This window comes from Triticum aestivum, chromosome 4A, assembly GCF_018294505.1.
Source record: "Triticum aestivum cultivar Chinese Spring chromosome 4A, IWGSC CS RefSeq v2.1, whole genome shotgun sequence".
In the NCBI taxonomy this organism is placed as follows: domain Eukaryota; kingdom Viridiplantae; phylum Streptophyta; class Magnoliopsida; order Poales; family Poaceae; genus Triticum; species Triticum aestivum.
The window spans coordinates 605,547,139-605,556,669 of NC_057803.1; positions in this window are offsets into that span (position 1 = coordinate 605,547,139).

Here is a 9,531-nt window from a genome sequence, read left to right on the forward strand (position 1 = left end):
AAAGTGCTTTGCCCATATATTACGGGGTATAGTAAATTATAAGTGGGGCCATCTTGCCCAGGCAGGTTGGGGAGAGGGCTAGGCGTCCGATTTGCTACGCCCGGAGCCAGGCAGCGTACCCAGGCAACTTCACCAGGCAGAAAAATCCCAGGTCACTAACCAAACACACCCAGGCAGGTTCCAGGCAAGCGGGTTGATTCAGGCAAACGGCAGGGGGTTTTGTGCAAAACCGCGCACGCTGACCGGCCCAGCTAATTGGCGAGTTCTCATTGGCCTGGGACTAAAACATCACATTAGATGCAAGTTGGGGTATGACTTGGTCTAGTTTTGCAAATTTGGGACTAGATCATCACATTGGATGCAAGTTAGGAAGTTAGGGTACTTGGCTTGCTATTACCTCTTAGAAATTCGCTAGCTCCGCCACTGCTTCTTTTCATACCAAATCCACAAGGATCAATAGTATCATGCATTCGTTGTTTCCTTTTTGTTGTTCTTGGCGTGCAGGCTAGTGATATATGCAGGAGCTTTTACAAGAAGCAGGCTATAGGAGTACATGCAAGCGTACAATAGTTTGACCAGAGGACGGGTTTGAACGGAATACTAGCATGACACGCTATGCATGCTAGCGCTGTCGTGCTACAGACTCACGTGACATGGTCCTGACGATATTCTCTCTCTACTGTACATGTACAGCGACCGTATCTGCACGGCAGAGATGGACTGGAGGCAGGAGTATTAGGCTTTTGACCTATGGCAGCTATAGCTAGCGTATGTCCATGGCAGAGATGTGGACATTGGCGTGCGCTTTTGACCCATGGTCCAAGCCTATGCATACGCGTTTAGTAGTACAACACACCGGTAAAAGGATGGGCATGCAATAGGATCCCCAAGACTAGTGCCTTTAGCTAACTCTGCCCCACAGGTCAGGATCCCCATGCATGCATGATTAGCTGATCAAACGTACGGTAACTAAGCAGCAGTGCTATGCGGACGACACAATTCAGACGATGCACACACGACACATAAATCCAACCGAACATGCGCATGATAAGCAGGGTACCGGCCGCTGGATTTTCAGGTCGTGCATAGGTCGGGCAGAAACATCGTCTGTGGAGCAGTTTCGGTAACTAAGTGCCTTTTCAAGCATAGACATCGCCACATCTAATCGTTTTTGTTGTGCGTCCATGGATAACAAAATTGACCAATACAACAAAGATTTCGTGATGCACCATAATATATTAGTGGACAATCAATCCAATGCATGTGTCATAATATATAAGCCCTTGAGCTTGAGTCCTTGACAAACAGGGCCTGTTTATACCAACAAAATATCGACAACACCAAAAATTGTGGGCTGAAGACCGTAATGGTGATATTCGATGCTGTGCTAAATGCTATGAGAGGATCATATAACCTGCGGCTCTCATCGATGAGAAAAACACTGACTATGAAAAAGAAGTTAGGCTCGCAGTGCATGCTTTGAGAATTGAGACCACACCATCAACATTGAACTATTTTGGTTGTTCACATGACTAGTTTGTAACCACGACATGCCCTAGCTAACCATCCACGTCACATAAGCATGCAACAGCAGGAGGGTCACACACACTCTCCCTCTCTCCATTTAGGACTACTTGCTTGGGGCTTGGGCAGAGAGTAACAGGATGCCAAGTTTTTTCTTTCTTTTTTGCAATTTGCACAGGTAAATCTGTTAAGCAGCAAAGACGAGTCCAAGGTTATTCAAGGCATTGCATCATTCACAACAGTTAAAAAAATGAAAACAATAGGCTCATGCTATAGACCAGACAGATGCTAACATGCATCGATCTAAGTAGAATGCTGTGAAGTAAATGAAGGACCAAGGCAGCCAACAGAACTAACACACAAGAGATAATTGATTAAGCCAACACCGGTGGTACAGTTTTTCTTCTTCCTAAAATAAACTAAACGCACTCCCTAAGATTAATTAAGAACAATGACAGAAAGTTGATTGATGTCTTTGTCCAGGCGCGCCAGACACATCATTTGGAGAACACAACCACGACCCTAGGTAATCAATGGAGAGAGACAATCCCACCGGCTTGTTGTTGGCTACCTAGGTAGCTCGACGGAGCCTCACTGCCCGGAGACGACCACGGACTGCCCACGCGGCTACGAGATGCACGCCGATGAGCCCCGCCGCGATGCAGTAGTTGACGACGGGGTCGCAGGAGAGCTCCAAGACGAGGGCGGAGAGGGCGAGGAACGACGAGGCGAGGGAGAGGTTGACGCCGACGATGAATATGGCGCGCATCTCCCAGTCCCACCCAGCGGCGCTCAGGTCGTCGGCCACCTTGCCGACCCAGATGAGTATCCCGGCGGCCGAGGAGGCGGTGCCCACGAGGGTGGTGCGCACCTGGGCCGCGAGCTCATGGAGATCCATCCTCGTCGGTCTTCCGCAGCCGGGGAGACCGCTCATGTCAGCCATCCCGACGAGGAACATGACACCTAGCACGCAGAGCGCCACAGGCGCCATTTCCTTGACGACGCCCATGCCTACCCGCGCCTTCTTCTTTCTACCACTACTACTACCTCTACCTCTAGCTCTAGCTCTAGCTCTAGATGGCTGGCTGGCTCGCTTGGTTGGAGAGGAGAGGAGTGTTGGGAAGAAGAGAAGGGGGGTGGGTGTTTATGTAGGCACAGTCCAGTCGGCGCAGCACATCGCTGGCTCCTGTTGGATGTTGGGTGGGAGAGAAAATTGATTGATGGATTCATCGGGTTTGATGCTTCTTCTTTTTTTTTTTTGAATTTTCAGGGTTTGATGCATTGTGAAATCGAGTGCTCCTGCCTCCATCATCCATGGCGTGCAGCAGGATACAAAATATATGATGTGCTAATGCTGCTGTAATGTGCATTGATATGGTCACCACATCCACATGTTGTGCTACAGCGTAGCAGCAGCATATCTTCTGCAGCATGGGTCACAGAATTCCAAACATGGTAACCCCTAGTCACTAGTAGCTAGGACCTGGCCTCTGTGACTCTGTGCTGCCCGCCGTGCATGGTGATCAATCAATGGCCAAATGGCCAGTACGCAGGGCATGGACCGCTGGCCAGAACGCAGGGCATGAACACATCATGTGGTGATGCCGTAGTGTTATGCGTGATAGTAGATCACATGCAACAATGCAGATTAATCAGCAGCAGCATATCTTATGCAGCATACTTCTCACACTTCCAAACGAACATAACGCAGGTAACCCCTAGTAGACCTCTGTCCTGCCGTTCATGGTGACCAGTCAAACCGCTGGCGACAAGGATGTGTATTGTATGGCTCGGACTACGCTTTAAAGAATTCCAATGCTTTAAGTAATGTACCAAAAAAAGACATTGCCATTGTGTGTAAAGATTTTCATTAAAATGATACAACAATCTGTAGGCTAACAAAAAATAAACACAATTCTGGCCCCAAAACAATATAAACAGAAGCACTTGTTGATCATGCACTTTGGTTTTGTACTACACATCCATGCTCTCTAAAATGTAACATTTCCTTTAATGGCTACTAACTTTCTATTTTTCACACTATTCAATTTGTTATAATATGAAAACATTTTGAGATATCTCTATAACATTTTAACTTATCGTTTACAATCGGTACTCAATTTCTTTTTATGATGCCAAATGAAGAACCAAATATTCTGCCAAAAAAAATGTCACCCCTTTGTAGAACCAAAATATGAAAACTTTTGTGTTAGATTTACATACATTTTATTTCTACACTTACATTCGGTGCTACAAATTTTGCAATTATGCCTAAAGAATAGCCTACTTTTTGTTTAAGAAAACAAATATCACACCTTTGTAGAATTGGAAATGTATTAAAACATGTATATTAATTTAAAAAAGCCAAGAGAAAAGAATACTTCTAAGGCTTGTTTGGTTCCCAAGATACTTTTAGGAAAAAGATAGGAATGCCGTAGCAAAACATATGATGAGAAATCACAAGATTTTTGTCAACTTGATTGTTTTTCTCGTAGGAATTTTTTTCAACACACTAAGCCAAAAAAAGTGGTAAAATCGAAGTCAAACCACATGAATTTTTTTAATTAGACTAAAGATCTTATTCGTTATTTGTGCATATGAATCAGAAAAAGATGTCCAACTGGATATCTGAATTCCAGCATTTTTCCTTTGAAACTGAGGCCAAAGTAAAACTTCGTCCATTTGTACTTTGCCACGTTCCCTTGAATCAAACTCATGAATGGTGTCAACAGCAGCTATCTTTTGCAGGACAGATCAGAATTGCAAACATGGTAACACCTACTAACTAGTAAATAAATTGCGCGATTTCTATACATTTTTTTGCACGTAAAATCGGTGCCCAAAATTTTGTAATTCTACCAGAAGAAGAACTAACATATTATTGAAAAAAAATCATGCATGTATATACAAGATCCATTTGTTATGAACTGGAAATGAATTAAAGCATGTATAATAAAGGGCCCAAGCGAAAAAATACTTTTAAGGCTTGTTTGGTTCACATGATTGTAAAAATGTAGGAAAATGATAAGAATGCATGAGGAAACCATATGAGAAGAAATCAGAAGAATTTTGTCAACTTTGGTGTTTTGTTCACATGAATTTGGTCAATACGGGAGTCGAAATAAACTTGGTCAAATCAAAGTCAAACCATATGAAAATCAAGAACTTATAATTCCACTAAAGATCTTACTCATTCTTCATGCATATGAATATAAAAATGGGGTCCATGTGGATTTTTGAATCTCCATTTTTGCTGTGAAACTGAGATTAAAAGAAATTTCGTACATTTTTATTCTGCCACATTCATTTGAACCACAAACTCCTATTATGAAAACACCACATACATGCACGCACATGCACGTCGATCATTTTGCCCGTGTTGGGCCAGCCGGCTTGTTATAAACACCAAATAAATTATTGTGCTTAAGATTTCCAGTGTAGATGTAACATTTTGTCCGTGTTAGGCCGGCCGGCTTGTTATAAACACCAAATAAATTTTTTTGCTTACGATTTCCAGTGTAGATGTAACATTTTGTCCATGTTAGGCCGTCTTGGTTGGGGGCTTAGTCCCACCTTGCCACGCGAGGAGCGACGCGACCGGCTTAAATATCTGCGTACTCCAAAAGCGGTAAGCTTCGGTCATTAACATATCCTTTCTAAAGGTTGTGGGATGTCGTTATTATTCTTCTCTGTCACCATGAACAAAGAAGATTCATCATGACTATCCATATCCCTTACAAAGCGATCATTGACGGCCTTGCTTTTTTAATTTTTATTTCAGTTTGGACTTCTTCATCCGAACCCGAAAGTGTCAATCGATGGCCAAACTTTTTTTTTAATTCCGGTGGCGGTGCCCGATGGCGCTGACCTTGAACGGCAAAGAGAGGGGACAAATATGGGACAATTGGCGTGGACCCTCCCGATCAGTCTAACTTTGTGGGCATGCCCGGGCTCGTCTGGGTCTCAACTTATCCGCCCTAGGTTTGGACTGGATAAAACAAAAAAAAATGCGTGTCCGCCTGCTCCCGATCATGCGTATCGATCTTGCATGTCATTTTAAAGGCACTCAAAAACATTTATCAATGTTTTCCAAAAAAAAATCAGAATTTTGGGAATTCATTTTCATTTGTTCCTGATTTTACTGTTCATCTCAAGGTCATTTGAGGTCGGGACCAGAATGTTTTATTTTTGAACAACTGAATGTTGTTTCTGGTACATCTTCTCACCCCACTTTACTTTAGCACCCAACGCATTGGAATTCTTTCGCCACCAGTGCGCGAACCCTACACAATAGTGTACATCGTTTTTGTCCAGCGGTCCATGACCTGTGTTCTGCCCTTTGACCACTCCACCGAGCAGAGTACCCTTTGAACATTGACTGATGAGTACACAGGCCGTCTCCTACTGTTGGGGCCGCCTCCTCGCAGCGCCGCTCCTCTTCCTTGCGCTGTCACACAGCTCTCTCACGATCTCTTCCTCGCCTGTTTTGTCTCACACAAGAACACACACGCAGGGAGAGGAACTCCACACATACGCACACACACACATACACCAAGAGAAGACAGCCGCGGCTTTGCCAAGAGGGTCTGCTCCTTGGTGAACACTAGTGCTACATCTTTGGTGCTCGGCCCTCTCGGCCTCTTTTTTCATTACTGAATCAGATGACTATTTATACAAAGTTTGGCACTCAGCCAAGATCCACGCACTCACGCCGTACTCCACTAACTCCACTAAACTCTCCATGCACTAACCACTAGCTAACACAACGGCCACTAACTTGACTCGGCCAAATCACTTGGCTGGTCACTCACATGATCCTACATGCATGGAAACTAAACACTTTTGTGCTGACCGAATCACTCGATCCACTCCTCGGTAACTAACTACGACGCAACCAAGCTAGCTACATGCAGACGCAGCCACTAATTATGTACTAACAAAATGACAAGATTAATATCTCACACCTACTACCTAGTGGAGTACAACATGTGATCTATGCTGTTGAGTACTCTATGCTGTTGCACAACATGTGATCTACTATCACGCACAACATCCACCATCCACTTGGGAACATATTGTGTAGAAATACGGGCCCCAGAATGTGTAAACAAGAACAGAACGAACCTCTGGAAACAACATATTGTGTAGAAACAAGAATAGAACGAACATATTCTTGTTTCCAGTAGGACTCCCATGAACCTCTCAAAGAGGAACATATTGTGTAGAAATACGGGCCCCAGAATGACAACCTCGTCGACTAGATGAACTAGGACGTGCGTCATGATATTGAAGAAGGATGGTGGGAACACCAGCTCGAAACTGACAAGTCATTGCGCCACATCACTCCTTAGCCTTGGTACGATTTCTGGATCGATCACCTTCTGAGAGATTGCATTGAGGAATGCACATAGCTTCACAATGGCTAATCGGACGTTTTTCGGTAGAAGCCCCCTCGATGCAACCGGAAGCAATTGCGTCATAATCACGTGGCAGTCATGAGACTTTAGGTTCTGGAACTTTTTCTCTGGCATATTTATTATTCCCTTTATATTCGATGAGAAGCCAGTCATGATCTTCATACTTAGCAGGCATTCAAAAAAGATTTCTTTCTCTTCTTTCGTAAGAGTGTAGCTGGAAGGACCTTTATACTGCTTCAGAGGCATGCCGTCTTTTCCGTGCAAATGTTGCAGGTCCTCCCGTGCCTCAGGTGTATCTTTTGTCTTCTCATACACGCCAAGAAGCCTAGCAGGTTCATGCAAAGGTTCTTCGTCACGTGCATCACGTCGAGTGAAGAGCGGACCTCTAGGTCTTTCCAGTAGGGTAGGTCCCAAAATATAGATTTCTTCTTCCACATGGGTGCGTGTCCCTCGGCGTCATTCGGAACAGCTAGTCCGCCGGGACCCTTTCCAAAGATTACGTGTAAATCATTGACCATAGCAAGTACGTGATCACCGGTACGCATGGCGGACTTCTTCCGGTGATCTGCCTCGCCTTTGAAATGCTTGCCTTTCTTTCGACACTGATGGTTGGTCGGAAGAAATCGACGATGGCCCAGGTACACATTCTTCCTGCATTTGTCCAGGTATATACTTTCAATTTCTTCTAAACAGTGCGTGCATGCGTGGTATCCCTTGTTTGTCTGTCCTGAAAGGTTACTGAGAGCGGGCCAATCGTTGATGGTTACAAACAACAACGCGTGCAGGTTAAATTCCTCCTTTTTGTGCTCATCCCACGCATGTACACCGTTTCCATTCCACAACTGTAAAATTTCTTCAACTAATGGCCTTAGGAACACATCAATGTCGTTGCCGGGTTGCTTAGGGCCTTGGATGAGAATTGGCATCATAATGAACTTCCGCTTCATGCACATCCAAGGAGGAAGGTTATACATACATAGAGTCACGGGTCAGGTGCTGTGATTGCTGCTCTGCTCCACGAAAGGATTAATGCCATCTGCGCTTAAACCAAACCATACGTTTCTTGGGTCACTTGCAAACTCATGCCAGTATTTTCTCTCGATTTTTCTCCACTGCGACCCGTCAGCTGGTGCTCTCAACTTCCCGTCTTTCTTACGGTCCTCACTGTGTCATCGCATCAACTTGGCATGCTCTTCGTTTCTAAACAGTCGTTTCAACCGTGGTATTATAGGAGCATACCACATCACCTTCGCAGGAACCCTCTTCCTGGGGGGCTCGTCGTCAACATCACCAGGGTCATCTCGTCTAATCTTATACCGTAATGCACCGCATACCGGGCATGCGTTCAGATCCTTGTACGCACCGCGGTAGAGGATGCAGTCATTAGGGCATGCATGTATCTTCTGCACCTCCAATCCTAGAGGGCATACGACCTTCTTTGTTGCGTATGTACTATCGGGCAATTCGTTATCCTTTGGAAGCTCCTTCTTCAATATTTTCAGTAGCTTCTCAAATCCTTTGTCAGGCACAACATTCTCTGCCTTCCACTGTAGCAATTCCAGTACGGTACCGAGCTTTGTGTTTCCATCTTCGCAATTGGGGTACAACCCTTTTTTGTGATCCTCTAACATGCGATCGAACTTCAGCTTCTCCTTTTAACTTTTGCATTGCGTCCTTGCATCGACAATGACCCGGCGGAGATCATCATCATCGGGCACATCGTCTGGTTCCTCATGATCTCCAGCAGCTCCCCCCGTTGCAGCATCATTGGGTACATCGTCTGGTTCCTCTTGATCTTCAGCAGCTTCCCCCATTGCAGCATCACGGTATTCATGGGGCACATAGTTGTCATCGTCATCTTCTTCTTCACCGTCTTACATCATAACCCCTATTTCTCCGTGCCTCGTCCAAACATTATAGTGTGGCATGAAACCATTGTAAAGCAGGTGGGTGTGAAGGATTTTCCGGTGAGAGTAAGACTTCGTATTCCCACATTTAGGGCATGGACAACACATAAAACCATTCTGCTTGTTTGCCTCAGCCACTTCGAGAAAATCATGCACGCCCTTAATGTACTCGGAGGTGTGTCTGCCACCGTACATCCATTGCCGGTTCATCTACTTTTTCCTTACAACTTCAAGTGAGTGTTACTGTCTTGTGCATATTCGGTTTCCCTTATATATTAGTCAAGGTTATAGTAATGTAATTGATGAATTATGCATGCGTGTGCAGTTACCACTATATTCTCCTAGAGATTAAGCTTGAACAGGGACTAGTAACCGTCTTAGACTCAAGACGAAAAGATCCCCAGGACTATGCGGACATGACTCAAATGCTCGAGAAGTAAGTTAAATCGATCATTATTCACCATATCAGCAACTTTGTTCATTTCCTAATATATCAAGTAATTGTTTTCTTTGTCTGGCAGGGTTTGGAAAAAATTCTCCAAAAAAGCTCTAGGACTCCTGAAGAAGCTGCAATTTAGACACCCAAAAGTAAGTACTATAGTAGCATGTTCCGCGCATCTCCTATTGATTCAAGCGCTAGTTTCATTAATACCATTTGGCATTCTTGCTTATCAGTTTGATTG